This window comes from Microcebus murinus, chromosome 14 (assembly GCF_040939455.1).
Source record: "Microcebus murinus isolate Inina chromosome 14, M.murinus_Inina_mat1.0, whole genome shotgun sequence".
Lineage (NCBI taxonomy): Eukaryota > Metazoa > Chordata > Mammalia > Primates > Cheirogaleidae > Microcebus > Microcebus murinus.
In genome coordinates, this window is record NC_134117.1 from 44,919,463 (window position 1) to 44,941,543 (window position 22,081).

Here is a 22,081-nt window from a genome sequence, read left to right on the forward strand (position 1 = left end):
CTTCAAACTATACTACAAGGCTATAGTCATTAAAACAGCTTTTTACTGGCACAAGAATAGGGACATTGACCAGTGGAACAGAACAGAGAACCAGATATAAAACCATCCTCATATAGCCAACTAATCTTCGACAAAGCAGATAAAAACATACACTGGGGAAAAGAATCCTTATTCAACAAATGGTGCTGGGAAAACTGGATAGCCACATGTAGAAGACTGCAACAAGACCCACACCTCTTACCTCTCACAAAAATCAACTCACGCTGGGTAACAGACTTGAACCTTAGGTGTGAAACTATTAGAATTCTAGAGGAAAATGTTGGAAATACTCATCTAGACATTGGCCTAGGCAAAGAATTTATGAAGAAGACCCCAAAGGCAATCACAACAGCAACAAAAATAAACAAATGGGACCTGATCAAATTAAAAAGCTTCTGCACAGCCAAAGAAACTGTCAAGAGAGCAAACAGACAAACCACAGAATGGGAGAAAATTTTTGCAAGCTACACATCTGATAAAAGGCTGATAACTAGAATCTATTTAGAACTCAGAAAAATCAGCAAGAAAAAAATCAAACAACTCTATCAAAAAATGGGCAGAGGACATGAACAGAAACTTCTCAAAAGAAGACAGAATAATGGCCAACAAACATATGAAAAAATGTTCAACATCTCTAATCATCAGGGAAATGCAAATCAAAACCACAATGAGATATCACTTAACTCCAGTGAGAATGGCCTTTATCAAAAAGTCCCCAAACAATAAATGCTGGTGTGGATGTGGAGAGACAGGAACACTCCTACACCGCTGGTGGGACTGCAAACTAGTTCCAACCTCTGTGGAAAGCAATATGGAGATACCTCAAAGCGATACAAGTAGATCTGCCATTTGATCCAGCAATTCCACTACTGGGCATCTACCCAAAAGATCAAAAGTCACTTTATGAAAAAGACACCTGCACTCGAATGTTTATAGCAGCACAATTCACAATCGCAAAGCTGTGGAAACAACCCAAGTGCCCACCAATTCATGAGTGGATTAATAAAATGTGGTATATGTATACCATGGAGTACTACTCAGCTTTAAGAAACAATGGTGATATAGCACCTCTTGTATATTCCTGGATAGAGCTGGAACCCATTCTACTAAGTGAAGTATCTCAAGAATAGAAAAACAAGCACCACATGTACTCACCAGCAAATTGGTATTAACAGATCAACACCGAAGTGGACATATAGGAGTAACATTTATCGGGTGTCGGGAGGGTGGGAGGGGGGAGGAGGGGATGGGTATATACAACCAAACGAGTAAGATGTGCAACGTTTGGGGGATGGACACACTTGAAGCTCTTACTCCAGGGGGGAGGGGGGCATGGGCAATACATGTAACCTTAACACATATCACCATAATACGCTAAAATAAAAATAAATAAATTAAAAAAATAACAAAGAGTAGGGTTAAATTAATAGATATGCCACATTTTTTAAAAACCTATAAAAAGAGAGTACACTTTCTTTCAAATATTCTTGGCACATTTACAAAAGCCAACCACACACTGGGCCATAAGGACAAAAATTCCCCAAAGTATAAATTGTATCAACCAAATTCTCTGACTACAAAGAAATATAAGAAACAATTGAAAGGAAAAGTTTTATAACAGGAACAAAAAATTACCTTGGGAATTAAAAAATATATATAGTATATCCACCTAAGGAAATAACTTTATAAAAGGAAAATGTTTTCAAAGCAAATATATTTACCACATCTTTATTAAGAATAAGAAAAAAATGAAAACAAACTAAATCTATGACAAGAGAGGGAATAATTAATTAAGGACTTGCTATGTGATTTTAGGCAAATTACTTAATCCATCTGAGCCTATATTTCCTTATCTGTACACTGGGGATAATTACTTCCTTTCATCGGTTGTTGTGAAGATTAAATTAGATAATGCATGTAAAATATTTTAATCTCTATGCCTGGTATCAGGAGAATACCAGTAAGTCTAATCTATTAAGACTGTCATTAGAGTTATGTTTATGATGAGTTTGCAATAATACACAGAAATGCTAATGTTAACACTGTTAAAGGGAAAGTACAGAACAGTAATCTACAACACAGCAGACAGAAACTACAACAAATGAATATGTGTAGCCTCATTCACTCACATGAAGCACCGTCTTAGCACAGTGACACAGCTAAGAGAAACACAAACACAACCCTTAGAAACCCGTGAACAATGTGAGTGCTTAAGAATAGAGAGGTTTGGTTTACAAAATGTTATCATGCATCTTGTAGCAAAACTCCTAAAAAGTCTCTTTGGAATCTTTCCTCCTAGAGTTCCACCACTCCTGGCAATGGCTCAAATCTGTCTTTCTGCCTCTCGGACCCACGGACCCATGCATACGATCTTTTTTCTTTGGGGTTTTCTTCATGCCCTCCTGTAGGGCTAGCCAAAATCCTCTGCTTGTCTTATTTGCATTGCCATCCATTGCTCCCCTCTGCCAACTAAATGAATCTTCCTTTGGAGCCACCCTTTTTCTGGGGAAGGATGAGTGGGTATTAATATGTGACTACTTGAAATTTAATAACTGTGTCTCTGTCATATAATGGGAAGCAACAGAAACTTCTTGCCCCTGCAACATGTGTAGAAAATAAACCGGAAGGAGATACACTAAACAGGTAACTGAAATTGTTGCTGAAACAGGTAACAGTAATTGTTGCTAAATAATGTTATCACTTGTTCCTGCCAGTTATCTACTTTTCTTTAGTTTCCAGATTTCCTACAATGTACATGTATTACTTTTAAAAAAATTGAGATAAATACACATGCCATAAAACTCACTACAGTTCAGTGGTATTTATTATATTCACAATGTTGTGCAATCATCCACTATCTAATTCCAGAACATTTCTATCATTCCCCAAAGAAACCTTGTACCAATTAGCAGTCATTCTCCATGTCCTCCCCAACGCTGGCAACCACTAATCTATTAAATACTTTCTGCTTCTGTGGATTTGCCTATTCTGGACTCTTCATAAAAATAGCATCTTACAATATGTGGTCTTTTGTGTCTTTCTTCTTCCACTTAGCATAATATTTTCAAGTTCATCCATGTTGTAGCTTCTATCAGTACTTCATTATTTTTTACAGCTGAATAATATTCTTAGATGCATTACTTCTATAATGGGAAAAATGTTTTAGCTTTTTAAAAAAGTCATGGATACCTAAGTATAACCTTGATTGTTAATTGTACTAAGAGTACACTGATACAATACAATAATAATAAATGACTTTTGATAATGCATACATTATTTTTCAAAACCATGTATTTATAAAGCTTAGTGAGCCTGCTAAAACTGTTTCTGTTTGACTCAGGCTCTCCAAAAAAAAAAACCACTAAGGAATCCAAATGATATTTTGCTGAATATCAGACACAGAAATTGACTATATAAAAAGACAGCTGTGGATACCCAGGACAAACACATACAATTCCATTTCAAACAGAAGATGAACAATTCTTGCCTTTTAAATATTGAGCATTAGTACGGAATACTTATAACTGAAATGAGCAATTTTAAAAAACTGTTTGGAAACAAGAACACATGAAATATTCTGTGGCAATCAATTGTAGGTAAGATGTTTTAAGCTTGGATCAATTGATATAGTATGATTCAGCTTGACATTCATTAAAGAAGAAAATAATTCCAAATTTGTTGGTGTGCATGCAGTGTATGTACCTGTGTACCTGGAAATCACAAACACATAAATATTGATGCACACTCAGTGTCCAAATTTAATGTTGTAACCTTTACCTGGAAAGGCAGACTTCCACACATTTTTATTTATAAGGGAGACGTCTTGATCAAAGCTGACAGTAGCTAGTTCATATAAAGCAATGGTTCACTGAAAACTCAAATTCTCTAAATGAAGGACTTACCCTGGACATAAAATGTGGAATGTTTCAAATGTACCGAGGGTGCAATGGAGAGGTGACCAGAGATGGGGACTGGTGGTGGTCTAGTTCTTGATCTAGGTGCTGGTTACTACATATGTAGGCTCTGTTTGCAAAAATTCATCAAGCTGTATATTTGTGATTTGTACATATTTCTCTATGTTTTATATTTCAATACTTATTTAAAGTAAAACAAACAAAGAAGAAACAGAAAACCTTATGCATTTATTTTGGAGGCCCCTGTAGTCCTCATGTGGGTGACTTTTAGTGAAGTGCTGGATCAGGAAGCTTTGTCAAGAATAATTAAAATATTGGTTAAGTCTTTAGAGATGTCAAAGTTCTAAGTGCTTGTCTGAGAAAACTAATAACAAGTCTGTAGGCTGTACGTGTTTAAAAATCCCTCCTCATGAAGAAAAATCTCTACAGTGCTCTGTAGTAAGTTACACTGAAAGCATTCTCTAAGGATGTCACTAGGTTAGCTTCTGTAGCACCAGAGACTGCTTGCTGTGAGGTCTTCAGATATAAGGACAACCAAGGAATTGCATGCTTGCAATCCAAGCAATTGCATCCAAGCAATTGCAACATCTACAAGACTATAATATTCCAGTTAGGATTAGGTTATGCGCTTATTCAGGCAAATGAAGAAACATTTTTTTCCCAGGATTTCATACTGAAATTAGACCACAAATGCAAAAGTGCTCATGTACAATTAACCAGACTTTTTAAAATCTCCTATTTTATTTGAAGTTATTGGCTAATAGCAATGAACAGCTTCTAACTAGTGTTTTCAGGACACGTTCCCATATGCTCCAACTTTAGGTAGAAATTATTACATGAAAGACTGTACAATTTTAAAAAGCAGGATGAAGAAAAACTGTTTGTGGAAGTGGAATATGATACCAATCTGGAGTGAAACTGGGAATTCTAAGTCAAAAGACTTTAAAATGCCCATAATTTTCATCCAATTGTAAGAATTTATTTATGGAAAAATAATAAAGTGTATAAAAAAGGTTAAAATAATGTCCATCACATTTCTATTTGTGGAAACAAAATGCAGGAAATAACTTCAGAAAGCCATCCACAGGTGACTGGTTAAAGAAAACCTAATATATACCCACATAATGGAAGAGTTTATAGCCATCAAAATCATATTGTAGGCATGCATATATTATTGCCTGAAAATGCTGATGATAAGTCTTCAAATTTAAAAAGATTACAAAGTTTACACAATGATACCACTCCTTAAAAATTATGTCCCTATGGCCAGGCGCGGTGGCTCACGCCTGTAATCCTAGCTCTTGGGAGGCCGAGGCGGGCGGATTGCTCAAGGTCAGGAGTTCAAAACCAGCCTGAGCAAGAGCGAGACCCCATCTCTACTATAAATAGAAAGAAATTAATTGGCCAACTGATATATATATAAAAAATTAGCCGGGCATGGTGGCTCATGCCTGTAGTCCCAGCTACTCGGGAGGCTGAGGCAGAAGGATCGCTCGAGCCCAGGAGTTTGAGGTTGCTGTGAGCTAGGCTGACGCCACGGCACTCACTCTAGCCTGGACAACAAAGCAAGACTCTGTCTCAAAAAAAAAGAAACAAAACAAAAATTATGTCCCTAAATATATACAGAAACATGAGGTAGAGATAGGCTAAAATATTAATGGCAACATCTTTTATGGAGTAGGATTTTAATCAATTTCAATGTTTTTTTTTCTTATCTGTATATTTCATCTTTTTCTTAATGAACATGTGTTATTTGTGTAACAAAGAAATTTTACAAAAAAGAGGGTAAGAAAGCCAGGGAATAGAATATTTCTGTGTGTGAGAGCACATTCTTCTTCCATTATGTGAAATTAAAGTCTATTCTTGACCTTCTCCCTCTGTACCTTGAGAGCTTTATGTGAAGTGCCTTTCATAGGGCAGGAAACAGCCCTGCTGTTCCTGGAACCTTTCTTTTAATTCTGAAGACGTTCCACTCTTCAACAATATCATCTTGGAGTCCCTGGTTACTCAGCTCCTTTTACTTATATAAAAGGAACTGACATCTCAATAGGCCCAAACACAAAACAAAAAAACTACACAGCCCCTCAGCCTAGAACAGCGCAACGAGGATACATCTGCTAAACACTAGGTGTAGGAACAAGCCGATGGGAAAACATTCTCTAATCTTTCCAGATCAAGTCATGACACCTTGACAGATTTCAGTTGTCACGTCAGGGAAGAGGCCTTGATCTACTTCAAATAAATAGAGCTTTAAAAATATTAAAATCTAAAAATTTCTAAGGGTTCATTGTTGATTTTTGTTTGATACACACAAAAGGAAATAATTTCCCTTATTTGAAGCCTCTTTCCAGGAGCTTTAATGATCAGCTACCAAATTTAGCTGCTGGCTGCATGTCCACCATGTCTATTATTCTCAGGCTTATTGATGTGAGGCCAAATCTCTTCCCTATTTAGAGTGCACAAATGCAGATGTCTCGATGAAAGGGGGAGTTGGTGGACCTTTATTGAAAAGAGCCAGGAGAACATACTGTAATGAATGGAAGCACATGGCTTCATGGCTTATGGTACTGAAAGTATATTCACACCAAAGGATCAATGGCTTTGGTTAGGATACATGAGAAATGAAAGACAGGAGGGGGAGTTGCAGAAAAAGTATTCAAGAGATCGGCTTCTCATTAGAACCCCTGAGGGATCTGTCTTGTTTTGAACACTGCTGCCTGCACAAGAATGTTCTTGGCAGTACTATTCATAATAGCCAACAACTGGAAACGACCCATCAACAGGCAAATGGATAAAAAAATAATAAATTGAGGTCTATTCACATGATGGAATACTATACACCCCTAAAAACCAATGAACTATGCTACAGACATTATGGATGAATCTCACAAATACAATACTGAAGCTAGACACAAAAGAGTACATAGTTTATAACCTCATTTATATAAAGTCCAAAGGCAGTCAAAACCAATCTATGGTATTTGAAATCATGATAGAGCTTACCTTGGTTGGATAGTGATTGGCTAGGGGCATGAGAAGGGCTTCTGGGTACTGATGATGTTCTGTTTCTGTATTTAGGTGCTGGTTATGTGAGTGTGTTCATTGTTATAGACTTATGACTTGTTTATTTCTCTTTATATACTTCAATAAAAATGTTTTAGGTTCAGATTCCTGGGCCCTAAAGTGGATCTACTAAAATTTTAGGTTGTAAGTTCTTTGAGGTATTCTAACATAAAGTATAGCTGAGAATACTGAATGGATATTCCCTCAGTGTATCCTAGTATCTTGTGATTTTAATTTTTATTTCCCTGATGACCAAATATGGCGAGCACCTTTCCAGACGCTTCTTGGACATATGGCTGGCCAATCACTGGGCCAGATGATCTATATCCATTAGTGTGCGGGAACCAGTCCCTCCTAGACCATGGGACTCAGCTGTTAGTTTTTTAGGAATTCTACAAGCCCATTAAAATAGCACCAGTATTAAAAATTAAATTATGTAAGCTTATAGTTAAATAAATGAGACTAAAACAAAGACAATACTCAAAACTCATCACTATCTAACTTTTTAGTATATTTTACTATTTACCTCTATACTTTTGAGGATATTTATGCCAATTTTATATATATGGTGGAGCTACTATATAAAGCTATGATACTGAGCCATTTCTTCCCAACTCCTCCCCCATTGGCCATGGTAGGAGTATTTATACCACAGAAATCAGCAACCACTACAAATCAGGGCTTGCTTTATTGTTCTGTTGATTGTCTAGACTTAAGAAAATGATTTCAAAATGTTAATCACGCAGGTGAAAGTTAAAAGTGTGCTATATGGGTAGCTGCTTCATTGTGAATAATACAATGAAGAAATATCCTTTCAGTATTCAAGAACTATTATCTGGCTCAGCAAAGAAATCATTCACATCATTGATGAGTGAGTACAGTTCTGACATATGCATTGGCTGTTTCATTTTTGTCTTACTAATATAAAGGAAATACCAGCCAACATTCATATGGGAACTATACCCCTTCCTCAGTTGTACCATAGGTTGGCTGATGGGTAGTAGAGTTCCATAAAGACCAACAAAAGCATTCTGTAAGACCCAATTGGATATATGGAATTTATAATAGTGAATGTTGTATAGTTTATTATTGTTTGTAAGTTGTGTACTACATATTCTTTATGTCGGTAAAATTTATTATCATCTTGTATATGCCTGTATATGCATTCTTGTTTTTTCTCCAAAAGAGCTGATTGATTTACCAGCCCACTGTCTACACCTCTCCCACATTTAAGATTCCATGACTCTTTATTATGATTTAAGAAGCAATCAAACAAAATAAGGTGGTCTACTTATAGTCTGCAAAGCATGAATTCAGGATAAGATGTGGTAACAACTATACTTTAGAACCTCACTACTCCGAGTGTGGTCCTCAGACCGGCAGTGTGGGCATCCAGGGAGAGACTGTTAGAAATGCATCATCTCAGGCCTCACCCCAGAACTCCTGACTCAGAATCTGCACTTTAACAAGAAGCCTGCTCTTGCTGCATGCACATTAAAGTTTGAGCACTGCTCTAAAAATAATTAACTCCTTGCTAAGAACTGAAACTTATATTTAACCGATTTGAGATCAGTAATAAGGTTAGGGACAATCTAGAAACCGGTCATTTTGAAGCTTCTAGCCCCAGTTTAGACACTTTATGGCACTGGGGAAAACACATAATTGCTACCCCTAAACTTAAAGAAAAGGACATACATTTTGCAATATACATTTTCCTAAGACTAAAAGGGAAACTGTACCACCAGGAAAATAAACTCTGTTCTAGGCCACTTGGATTATTACTAAAAAAAGAAAAACAGGTACAAGTATAAAAAAATAAAAATCACAGCGGTAGCTTTCCTCCATGTATGTGATGAATAGGACGTGTTGCCAAGGACTTGGTTCTAAAAGTCCAAAGCAGGGCAGCCAAGGGCCACATGACAACGTGTGGCAGCTGGGGAGAAGAGTGTGACAAAACACTTCCCAGAGATGTAATTTAGGCCAGGGTAGTTATCAAATGCTGAGGGTGAAAGGGGGAAATTGCAGTGTTTATGCTTTTCCTGCCAATATATCAGTCAGCAACACATGACAAAAAGAAAAGACAGGACCCAGCAGACCCCAAATACCCTACACTACAGTTAATTGAAATGAAGGTAGGACAGTCTTGCGTGTTTCAAAAACTTGCTACTGGCAATAATATTCTCTGGAAATATTTCTTGGTTATTTGGCTGGAATATGATAGTTGCTTTGAGATGCAAAAGTTCTAGGTAGAAAACACCTTAGATGGTTAGGAACAGTGTCTGGAAGAAAATAAAAGCTACACATCTCCAAGAGGAGCTTAGTATTACTTTGTGGCAGAAACTGAAGCAATAAAATAATTCAAGTAAACCTTGGCAACCCTAGAGTGTGAAGAACACGAATGCAATGGTGACTGGGCCACCGCTACTCAGAGAGATCGCTGGGCCTGTCTTTGTTCAAGTAAAATGATTACTATAACCATCCCTTGCAATATCAGAGTTCAGATAACTCCAGCAAATTTAGAGGAAAAAATGATATGACTGCCCTAATGTGTTACAACAGTTTTCTTTGAGATACTCTAGGAAGGCTAAGAAGAGAACTAACCTTTATTGAACACCTACTATGTGCTTTACACATGCGATTTTGTAATATCTTCATAATCCTCTCAGGGAGGTGGATACTTTTCCCATTTTGCTAGATGAGGAAAGTGAAGTCATATTTCACCTAAGTCACATAGTTAATAAAAAGCCAGAGTTTGGTCAAAATTAAAAAGCTCCAAAACAGATCACTCAACAAAGACAGCTTGGAAGGGATTGGATTATGGGTGTTATATTCTGCACAACAGAAAAGGACTATTCTATCTCAGTGCTGCTGAAGATAAGCGAGGTTACTCTGAGCACCCATCATATTTTTACACTGCTGGAATTCTCTTATCACCCATTCCTGGATGTGCCTTGGGGTTCAGATGTGTTTTGTACTTGGTAGTTGTATTTCTGGATAAGTTGGAGGGTTTAGAAGACTTGGCACTTTTCAAGCAGTGTTATGTAACGGAACTGAGCCCTGGCTGGGACTTGGAAACCTGGGTTCAGCTCAGGCTGTGTCACTTATTAACTATGAGAGTGGTCGAGTTACATCATGTCTCTGGGTGCCAGTGTTTTTCATCTATACGAGGGTGGACTAAGTATCCTTAATAAAAACTTTCCTGGCTCCATGATTCAACCCTCTTTCACTGAACTGTTTCAGATCATGACTTCCATCAAAATATATTAAGAATGACCAGAAGAGTCAGTAAATTTCTTCAGGCAAAACTTCTACATAGTTCAAGTTAAATAAAAAATAAATATTAAAAAAACTCAAACCCACAAGAATAATTATTTAACTTCTATGCTCCACCATCTGCAAGAATATCCTGGAATGAAATAGTTTAAAGTGTTTTTTTCCTGGGAGTTTATTTAGAACACATATATTAATATATTCAAATTCTTAGACGGACTTGGGTGCAAGGAGCTTCCCAGTAACTCTTTAACTTAACATCTCTGAGTTCCACTTTTTGCTTCTGTGAAATTGGAACTGATGATGAATTTTAGCTGTAATCCAGTTAAAGTGTCTGGCATCTAGTAGGAGCATAAATGCTAGTTATTGTTACTGCAGTGGTCATGAAGGGTTTGCTATATTGGTTGGGCTGGGTAACAACTCAAAGGAAATTTTTCCACAGAGGGATGGAGCCTAAGATGATAACCTCATTAATGCTGGGAACTTACCATTAACCTGTGTCTATGCAATACATAAACTCAGGTGCAGATTAGAGAAATGTAATTGCTTCCTTCTAGACATATTGGTGTCTCTTCCTTTCTTTGTAAAACTTGCTAATTTGCCCTTTGGTGGACAAAGCCTGATCAGAGACATACTGATGTATTTGATGGCACAGCTGGGCAGCAGTTGAAGACAGGAATGTCTGGAAAGAGCAGCAGTCACACCCACACTTCATTTTCAGTGTCTTTATTTGCCCATTTTGTTTTGTTTCTGTCTTATGTGCACAAGGAACAAAAGGTGCCAGAAAGAGAAGGAGGTGGCTTTAATTTGTTTGTAAACTAAAGAAAAAAATTCTGATGATGACAAATATTAATAAATAACCAATCTGTAAACATCCAGTCCATATGAGTGACTGCCTCCTGTTTCCCCAAATGTTTTCTCTTTCCCCCTCCCCTCCCCCACCACACACACACACACACACACACACACACACACACACACTCCCACCCTGTCCACATACACCTTTTGTGACTCATTTTCCAGCCCTCTCCAAGTTTTGTTTTGGTGTTGTGAGGTTGGTGGGAAGCTTGGGTGGAGAAGAGAATGTGAACCCAAGAACCAGATTTGAATCACCTGTGCTCTTTAAAAATATTACATGAAGTCAGAGGGGAGAAAGATTTAAAAATTCCTCTCTTTTCCACAGGTAAATTTCCTGAGCAGAAAGACCGCAAAATTTCAAATGTTTCTAGCCATTTTAAAAAAGAAAAGTCATGCATATTAATCAAAGCCTTCTGAAGTTCAAAAGAGAAAACAAATGATTGCTAATTAAGTGATTATTATTAGAGATACCATGCTAATTCCAAGATCCCTTTTGGCCATATCATTATATGATGCAGAGTGTAATTTTACTGCTTTAAATAAATTATAGGTTTACAGTTGCTATACTGATATTTTTATGACATACCATTATCACAACTAACCATCAATCCGTTGATGATGAGGTCTTGGCCTATAATTGGGATCTTACCAATAATAATAGTGCTCTTATGGAATATGACCTATTTTGTAATGATGCACTACATAACAACTTTTATAGGACAAAGCTGTTACAGAAAAGCTTATAAAGCAACCCCTTAAGTGCTTAAAAAAATCTCTTCACTAATTAAGATTTTAGGGCTACTAGCTTGAATCGGGAGTATCAGTACTTTAAAAAAGATATCTTAAGGTTTTCTTTAGTAATTTGCTCCCCATTTCATTTTTTATTACCCCTTTATATAAAACTAAAAGGATTAACAACTGTTACAAATTATTCTATTTTATGGAAGGGGAGGGGAGGAGGTGAGAGAAGGCTGTCAGTTCAGGCAAAAACTGAAAATGTCCTACTTAACTCTTAGACATCGTCTGTTTTCAGGACTTTGGTTAGGACTTACCCATTATGTACCCAAATCTCCGTGGCACCTTTCAGACAAACTGAAGTTCCAGAAAAAAATACAGCACTTTTAAGCACCAGGCAAAGATGCTTTCTCAAAGATGCTGTACAGATTAAAACAGCTCACTATTTTGTTACAATGCTTTTGAAGCAATAATGTCTTTGAGTTTGAGACACTGTAATATGGTGGTTCTGGATGACTGCATAATCTCTCCCTGTTGGGTTGAAATTCTACTTTCTGTCTTTTCTCAAATTCTTACCCATTTATCATCTATCCAGACAAAAAAAATTTTTTCCTCGCATACATGGATAACTGCAAAGTAATCTTACAGAGTGGAAAATGCTGAACTTCTCGTAAACGTACCACTGACTCCCAATTCAGCCTTCTGGCATGTATGATCTTGATTTATTCACTAACTTTTCATGCATGTTATGTTTAATATCTTACTTTTTAAATCTGTAAAATCCTCAAGGTCAGAGACCCCATGATAAAAACTTTCTTATATCTTTGACAGTGCCATACCAGAAAGTACACATGAATACTTGTAATTTCACTGTTTTACTTAAGAGAATGAAATTTATTCATTTGCTACAGCTGGGCCATTGGGTGTTACTATATGAGCTGTCATTACCAAGTTCTCTTAGGCAAATCATTTAACCTTTCTTGGCATCAGTTTCCCTACTGGAGAAGAAATTTTCAACCAGAGAGTTTAGGTCTTAGAGTAAGACAGAACTTAAAAAAAATCCTATTTGTGCCATTTACTAGCAGTGGGAATTTAAACGTATTATATAACTCTCTCTGAACTTTCAACTCTTCACCTGTAGTTTGAGACTCAAGAAAGTGATGTCACCTCACAGAGATTTTTTAAAGGCAGAATGAGAATATAAATGTAAAGAATGCAGTACATTACCTGAACCTTGATTCATGCTCAATAAATGTCAACTATTATTATATCAAGTTTCTTCCAGCTCCAGAGTGCTAAGATTAAGACAGAAGTAAAACCTCAATTATCAAGCACCCAGATCTCCCGTATCCTCAATTCTACAGCACCATTTTGATGCCCAAAGTGAAAAATGAAGTCTTCTAGAACACAAACTTATTAAAAGTCTATTTTTGCACCACTGTACTCAGAGTAAACAAAAATTTTAATAATCATTGAACTTGTGATGTTCATAATTGAATCCCTAAAAAATGACACAGACAAATTCTTTTAAGACAAACGACTAGGAAACCTATTCTGAAATGCATGCTCAGAACTAGTTAGACACAGGTTGTCATCAATCTACAGTCATGGGTTTGGAAAAGACACTGACCTGGCTTGCTGGAAGTGAAGAACAGAACACCCTGCTCACAGCTGGACTTACCTACATAAAAGAGAGAAATACTTTATAAATCCTGCTGCCTGTCAGGAACACATGGGGAGCCACTCAAATTTTCAACATATGTTGTTTTCTTATTTCCCCCCTGAAAAAGGGCAGAATCTGTTTTACTTTTGCTAAGTTCCACTGTTAAAGTGGTATTTCTTTGGGTCAAATACATCTTGAAATAGCTAGGTTAACATTTTGTAGCATTTATAAAAATACATTTCTGAACACTTGAGAATGATACAAAAAATCATTTGGCCACCAACCCATGGATGGAAACAATGAAAATCTTAACTGCATTTTACAATGCAGAAGTCATACAAGTGGGCATGTTATTCCTCCAAAATAGCATTTTTAGACAATATAATCATAATTAAAAGGCCAAAAAAGTCTGTTTTTTCCTGTTATTAATATATTGTATAGTTACAAAGTTGTATTATTGAGCAATAACATCAAACTGAACATGTCTGTCTATTTCCACCTCTGTGATCACACACAGCTCTATGTACTTTGGGTTTACACTACCTTCAAAATCATAACAAAATCATAATGGGCAAGTTTAGAAGAATACTGATGACAACATTATTGCTTTCTAATGATTTCCCAAAGGCTTCCACACTAGGAGCAACTGGTGAAGCCTCTTTCCCACTAATATGTCCAGATATGATCCAGGAATCTCCGAGGAAAACCTTATTTAATGTAATAATTTACTGCTCATCCACCTGTGGAGCTGTATGCAGACATTATTTGTACTGAAAAGAGCTTGTGTTTATTTTCCAGCAACCAGTGACTCTCTTAGGAATCTACAAGGTTACTGGAAATGAAATACAATTCCAAATTTCTAAGTAGTGTTTGTAAATAAACTTATCAGAGTATGTTTAGAAAAGTCCAAGGCTTGCCAAGATCAGACAAATACAGCCCACTATTTACCAACTGCTAATAGTGAGAGGACTTATACAAAGATGAAACCCACTGATAACTTAGCACTGTTTTTGCAGTTTAGTGTAGAATGTGCAGCATAGCCCCGTTGGGGGTGGGGGAGCCCCAAACCTGTGAAACCTCAAGCTCAGCATCTGGCTGAAGTTCAACGGGGCTCCATGAACAGCACAGGTTGGGGAAGTTCAAAGTTAGGGCGACTTTTCTGGTCTCACTTCCTCAGATTTTCCTAGATCTGGGTGTCTCTGTGTATATATCAACCCTCATGCATTTTTCCCCCAGCAAATGTGTACAGTCAGCTCCAAAGGCACAGCTTGTGTGCTGACGTGCAAAGCCAAGTCAAAACCCTGTGCTTGGCGCTCCCTTCTAACTTTCTGGCTTGTCCAAGTCTAAATATTGACATTGCTCCTCAGTTGACATGTTAGATACTGCTGGGGATGGAAACGGCTCAGCTAACAGTAGGATATAATGATATATTTTTACATAGTTGTGCCTTCCTTCCATTTCTTTTTGGGGGGTGGGGGTTGGATTCTCTTATCTGCACACCACCATCCCCAGGTTATTTTCCCTGAAAGCTGAGCACACAGAGACAAAGTAAGGTGTTTTGCAAGCCCCTCATGGCAGCTCCTACTGTTGTCACAGCAACTCACAGCAGACTCCACAGACTTGGGGTTGGGGGGAGGGGCGGGGAGCGCCAAGCTGCGGGCTGACCAGTCAACTCTCAAAGGGGTGCAAACACCAAAGGGGCTAGCGTAGTTCCCTTTTCAGGTCCTCCGGTTCCCCACCACTGTCCTTCGAAGGAAAAGAGCCTTCCTGTGGACGCGGCACCACCCCTCCCTGGCGCAGCCCGCCTGCTAAGGGTGCCTGTTGTACATTTCCTCAGCTCCAAGTTAGGGGTCCGGCTGTGCGGGCGCTCCTAGAAATCTCTTCTTCTTGCCTCTGATGTGAGGGTTCCCGGCCTCGCAGAGAGGCGAGGGCGACCCCCATAGCAGCTCGGTCCCCACGACTCTCTCTCTCGGGGCGCTGCTGGCCGCCTGGCACTGCCCCGTGGGCCCCCACTTGCCACCCGCTGGGGCCGGGGCGGTGGGGGCTCCGCGGCGGCTGCTCGGAGAAGTTTCCACCATAGAGCACTCACGACACAGAACCTACCCTGGAGCCGAGCGAGACGCGAGCTCTCTCCGCCTTCAAGGGCCGGGGGGAGCGGGGGGGGGGCCCCCGCCACTCAGCAGCAGCCACGACTGCGCGCGGTCGCGGGTGTGCGGGGCCCCTGCGCGCGGCGCGCCGCCCGCCGCCCAACTTTGCACAAAGGCAGCATGGCACTGCCTCGCCGCGCCGGCTCGCCCGCGCCGCGCCTGCCCGTCCGGACGAGAGGGGCTCGCCCCTTTCCACCCGCGAGCCCTCCCCGCTCCTGCCCCCACCCGCTCCCAGGCGGGGCGGCCGGGCGGAACGCAGCGCCCGGCACCTAGCTCCGCCGCCGTGGCGGCCGCCGCTCGCACTGTGACGTTAGCAGCCTTCGCGGCTATTTATATCCACACGATTGGATTTCATTCATGAAACCAGGGCCTGGTGTGTCTGTGCTCTGGGACGCGGGCTGCAAAGGTGCCTCCGCTGCACGCAGACCCGACCGGCCCGGGCTCGCGGGCGGATTGCCCGGGACAAACACGCGCAGAGCACGGGAGACCCCGGCCCCTTTCCCAAGCTGCCGGGAGGGGAGAATCTGGGCGATCTGGGCCCTAGTCCCCCATCCCCAGCATCCCACCCACTCCCGGACATCTGCTGGCCCTTTGTCCCAGGCTCTGGAAAAGTAAGTTGAGCCACTAACCGGCTGGGCAGCATGGCTTTCTTCACCCTAGGAGCTGACCGGCCGCGGACTCCGAGGGAGGACATTGGCTTTTGTTTCAAAACCGAGCCCAGCTGCTGACTAAGGGCTGCGCTAGCCCAGCCTCCTCCTCCCCTGGGCGGCTGCACGTGCTGGCTGGCTCCCCCCTCTGGGTTACCTTCCTCTGCGACTTGGCTCGAGGGGTCCCCGCAGGGGGCTTAGGGACGCACCGCTGGCCCTGGCCGAGCAGGGAGGTGATTTACAACCTCTTGCAAATGGCTGAGTGAGAAGGTGAAATTGACTTCTTGCCTCTCCCCAGGATGTCCGCATTCTTGGAAGCCCAAGACAGCCCACCCCTAGTCACAGGAACTCTTCTCACTTTTGAGGGCAGAAACAGGGGGCAGTTTTCATGCATTCACACAACAAATGATTAGGGGGTGCCTACAGGATGTCAGGTAGCCTAGCAAGCTCTAAGGTGACAAAGAACAGAACCAACCTGGTCCCTGCCCTCAGGGAGCTTTCAGTCTGCCTGCTAAAATTAGTATGCCTTGACAATCCCTCACTCCCAGTCGGAAAAGAGGCAACTGGGGGAGAAAAGTACTATTGTGTTCAGCTACCTTAAGGACTTTATTCATTTAATACACTTTTACTGAGGAGGCCGGTGCTAAGGGCTGGGGATGCAAAGATGACAACAAGGTATCTTTGGTGTCACTGAGCTTCTCAGGCAATGTATTCCTGAGATACTGAAGGGCTGGGCAAAAGAGAGCCCATTTTATTGTGTTATCCTCCAAGAAATAGGATCTGTGGAAAAATTCTAAAAGCAAACAAACCTCTCTGTTCCTTAGTTTCTTCTAGGAAACCATCTTCAGTTTCCCCAGTGAATTACTCTCTACCCAGGGTTCCGGATGAATTTCAGTCTATTAGATATTTTTACTTTTCCCCACTAGTTTTCTTGGAGGCAAAGGCTTGTCTGGTGCTCTCTGAATCCCCTAGAAACCCCAGGACACAGTAGAATTCAATGTTTTTACCAGGAAAGATATCACGGGCAACTTGCTTTGTTTAAGCCATTCTCACTGCACTGTTTTTGGAAATGGAGTTAATAAGGCCCTAATCTTTGATACCAAAAAGAGAGGGTAGTTGACAAGTCACGAACAGGCATCTACTCTAAGAACTTCAAGACAGACACATGAGGAGTGGTCATTTGCTGGCATAAAACTGACTTCCCTTAGTCTATTTTAAAATGACTCTATTTTGAAAGGCTTAATCAATATACATTCCTTTCAGGAACACATTTCTTGGGAAATGTTAATTAACCCCGTTCACTCCTAGCAATCAGTCCTCTTCATTGCAAGACATTTCTCTTCAAACTGCTCAGGCAGCTAAAAAATAGGGTAGAAACTCAAAAGAAATGGGAATTGACATGTATTGGGTCCCTCATATGTAACAGGTACAGGGCTAAGTTTTAGGTTTAAAACACATTTTCTCATTTGATCCCCACAGCAACGGATGAGGGAGGTGCTATTATCTTCATGATTATTTGATAGGTGAGGTAACAGGCATGGAAAAGTTGATTTTCTGAGGTTATAACAGTTGCATTTGCACCTGGGTTGGCCTGTGGCAAAGTCTTATTTTATCACTGACCTGCTTTTCAACATCACACCTTTCCTCAGTTTCTTCTATTTTCTCAGTTATAAACTAACAAGAGTTAAGTGGCATGCCTGTCTTAAATAACAGGCAGGTGCTGAGGCCAGAAAGACACCCACGCAAAGACCCCAGGTGGCAGGCTATAGATCTGCAGCTATAGAACTCTGTACTCCCAGGGGGCATCAAGGCTTGGCAAGCCTTCCAAAAGATGCTCCTTCCAAAGTGGGTAAAGAACAGCCAGTTATCTTGGAATTGCCTAGTTGAATGCATAAATCTGAAGGAAATTGACTGGAAGAACTTTCAGGAAAATAAATGCGTATCAACAGTAATTTAGATATGGCAAAAGAAAAGTCATTGATCTGGAAAGTCCTTCTGAATAAGGCGAGTGATCTGAGGAAGATGTTGCCACATGGTGCTAGATAACCCCAAACTTTATGTATAAAACCTCAAATTCTGGAAAAGTTGGAGAAAAACAAGCAAGTTGTACAGACTGTATTTAAGGAGAGAAAAGGGACAATAGCAAATAACCCTAGAATCACTGCCCTGAACATAGCCTTGTTCTTGTAATTACCACAAAATAATTCATTTTTGTATGCTAAAATTGTTGCTTGTTTGCTAATAAAATTAGTACTATTTGCTTTAAATAAACATAAAAATGAGTACCTAAGTGGCATTAAACCAACATTGTGTCTTTAAATACTTTCATGTTCGTACTGCACAAAAGCGATTTAAAAACTCTGGACTAGCTTTTATAGTAAATATTTTACCAAATTCATAGGATTAAGAAAAAAAAATTCCCCAATCTAGATACAGAACTGTTCTATGTGTTATGTTCCATTGTGATATTGTGACAACTATTCCATTATCACAAAAGAATCCTCTCCTACTACCTCTTTGTATTTGCATCCCCACCTGACCATTAATCCATTAATCAGTTCTCCATCTCTAGAGTTTTATCATTTTGAGACTGTTATATTAATGGGAGCATACAGTATGTAATGTTTTCAGATTGATTTTTTTTTTTTACTAAGTATAATGCCCTTGAGTTTCGTACAGGCTGCTGCATGTATCAATAGTTCCTTCCTTATTATTGCTGAGTAAATTTCTACTGCCTGGATGTTTCAGAGTTTGTTTATCCATTCATCATCCACTGAAGGACATCTGAGGAGTTTCCAGTGTTCTGCTATTATGAAAAACACTTCCGTAAACATTTCTATATAGTTTTTTGTGAGAACATAAGTTTTTTTTTCTTTGGGATGAATGCCCAAGAATGCAATTGCTGGGTCATATGCTAAATAAGAAACTGCTAAACTATTTTCCAGAGTGGCTGTATCATACATTTCCACCAGCAGTTTATGACAGATCCACACATCCTTACCAGCATTTGGAATTGTCACTATTTTTTTTTTTTTTTTACAAAATTTCATTTGCTCCAATAGTTGTGTAGAGATAACTCATTGTGATTTTAATTTGCATTCTCCCTACGGCTAATGGATGTTGAACACCTTTTAATGGGTTTATTTGCCATCCTTAACTCCTCTTTGCTGAAATATCTGTTCATGTCTTTTGCCTATTTTATACTTGGATTGTTTGTTTTTAATGTTGAATTTTTAGAGTTTTAAAAATATATTCTGGGATCGCAGAATCTTCGAATTGCAAGTTAAGTACTCCTACCTCAAGATAACTTCATTTTCAAATCAAATACTATTGTTCAGCATTTCTACTGCCATCAGTTTTATCAAGAATATTCACAGGTATGGGATGTACTTACATAAAACTCCTATAGAAAGGGTCTTTTCAGGTTTATTGTATAAGCGTGCATGTCAGCGCTGGGTGACAGACACGCAGACCCCGGCCACGGGGAGCTGAGGCAGAGCCCTGTGCGCAGGCGCAGACGCGTCCCCTGTGGCCAAAGCAGCTGGAGGCAGCCACGGCTTCCACCAACCAGGCCTAACCTAAGAGGACAGCTTCATGCTGTCCGTCTCTCCACTCTGCGTGCAGAATTTGATGCTGTCATTGGTTATTTAGAGGCTATTATCCTGGATGATGAGTTCCAGGTGGTATAGAGAAATTTCACGGACAAATACTAACAGGTTGGCAGGCATGGACGAGAATAAACTCCTGTACGGGCCTATTTTAAAGAACAGGTGTTTGGTAGAAACGGAAGAACCACTGTCGGAGTGGAATCCTAGAGTTAAGTTAACACGGTGGCTTTCGCAGCAGCCAACATCTTCGTGGTACCCTGACGACGAAGAGGCCGGGGACATATTCAACGTGCTGCTCATGTTTATGGATTTTCTGGCTTTTAAAGTAACACTTCTGGACCACAGAACAGAAGAAGAAGGCTGGGCACCGGACTTAAGCAGTGGCTTAGTGGCAACGTCACTGTACAAATTATTTTGCACGCTAGCTGCCAGCAGTGGGGCAGGTCTGGACAGTACAGGCCTAATAGGCAGGGCCTGGCTCCGGTTACTGATGACAGGAAAGACTGACTCTGCTCTGAGGCTCTTCATTAAGTATTAAGTATTGATGGGTCAAAAAGAAAATGACTTGACCTCCTGGGACCTTTCTTTTTCCTGAAACAGCTTTTTGTACTCAGTTATTCTAGTTCTCCAAGGTGCTTCTGAGTCAGACTAGTCAGACTAGTCTAAGGCAAGATAATGTCCAGCATTCTATCTGGGGGTAGGGGGTCCCTTCTCCAGCTTTTATGTCATTGATATTGCAACACCGTGGAATAACCTACCATTAGTAACCCTTTCTGTCTCAAATACCACAGGCAAGTTTTATATGAATCTCTGTGTTCACAGCTCTTCCACTTGGGTAAGAGTGAAATAATTTTAGCCCAAGTGGCCCAGTTGTGTGGGGTTTTGACTACTTGGGAATTTATCTCAAGTATTAGTTAAACCAGCTCTTAAGATCTCTTCGGCTCCCATTTTCTGCCCACTTTTCTGGGAAAAATTGGAGCTAGTTTTGGCTGTGAGAATCAATTGGAAGTGATGCCTTTTTCCTAAAAGCTACACATAGGAACTCCTAGTCTTGGGGTTTATAGTCTAGTTATTACTGTTGATCTGGACGCAGTTTTCATGAGAAGGTTTTTTTTTTTTAAGGTATCATTTTAGAAAAAAAATTTTTATAGATAAATGCTCAGGCTAACCTAGTGGATCTAATCTTGGAATTTCTACAACTACCCATTTAAAGACAGAAGGATTAGATATCATGTGTTTTTTATTGTTAGTTCTATGAAAGCAAAAATTTTTTTTATGGCAGTTCTTATTTTCCTGGGCACCAATGAATGTAGTCTATGTGCTAAAAATAGACAAAAAGGTATCGTTTTCTTATAGTATGTTAAATTATTTGTGTAGGTGTACATAAAGTCCTTTTTGTATAGATCCATTCATTAGGTTTTCTGTTGGGGTAGGATGAGGTTGGTAAAAGTGTGATTTTGCAAGCTCCACAACTCTAACTACATTCTTCTTTAAGTCACAATATCTCCTACCAAGGTGGTATTCCATTGGTCTAGCTCAGCATGTGTTAATAGGGAGTAGCAAGCAGCTTTTATAGTCATCTAGCTTTGTTTAGGCATGGCCTTAAAGATTGGAAAACAATTATATCACAACTCTAGAAAGAAGAAAAACACACAGTTTAATATATAATGTGTATCTCTGACTTTTTAAAAAGTAAAAATATGATTCTGCACTGCAAAAAAATCTGCATTTAAAAGGGACATTTGTTTCAGGAACAACTACGTTATTAATATTACAAAAGGTGTCAATGCTAGACTTTAACTCTACCTAATTAAAAATAAATTATATTTATGTGTTATAGCATGTTTAAGGCTATCTTGCCTGACCAAATGTTTCATATAATAACTGTTCCTCTTTACTAAACAAGTTTGAAAAAATGCACAAGGGAGCAGAAGGTAGTGAAAAGAGAATGAAAACAGAATTGTGTTTTGGCTATCTCACTAACTAGCCATGTAATTCTATGATAGTTCCTAAATCCATTGTACCACAATGTCCCATGTATCAAATGGGGACAAGTATAATAACAATCTAACAAGTTGTTAAGAGAACTAAATGAAATAATGTTTGTAGAAAATGTCTCATAAAATGTAAAGCTGTG

The 22,081-nt window shown here is 39.6% G+C and overlaps 1 protein-coding gene across 9 annotated transcripts in view; it reads right to left on the bottom strand.

The window, feature by feature from the left end:
- RHOBTB1 (Rho related BTB domain containing 1) overlaps nucleotides 1-22,081 on the bottom strand; it is a 121,431-nt gene that overhangs the window by 50,952 nt on the left and 48,398 nt on the right. For 3 of the 9 annotated variants that reach the window (XM_012762759.3, XM_012762757.3, XM_012762758.3), the window contains exon 3: nucleotides 13,510-13,560. The exons of 1 other annotated variant lie outside the window; for it this stretch is intronic. The gene's annotated coding sequence lies outside the window, so the exon portion shown is untranslated. Of the gene's footprint in view, nucleotides 1-13,106; nucleotides 13,175-13,509; nucleotides 13,561-15,645; nucleotides 15,860-16,318; nucleotides 16,414-22,081 lie in introns of those variants that run through there. 5 more of the 9 variants (XM_012762764.3, XM_012762762.2, XM_076010022.1 and 2 more) reach the window with 5 other exon arrangements.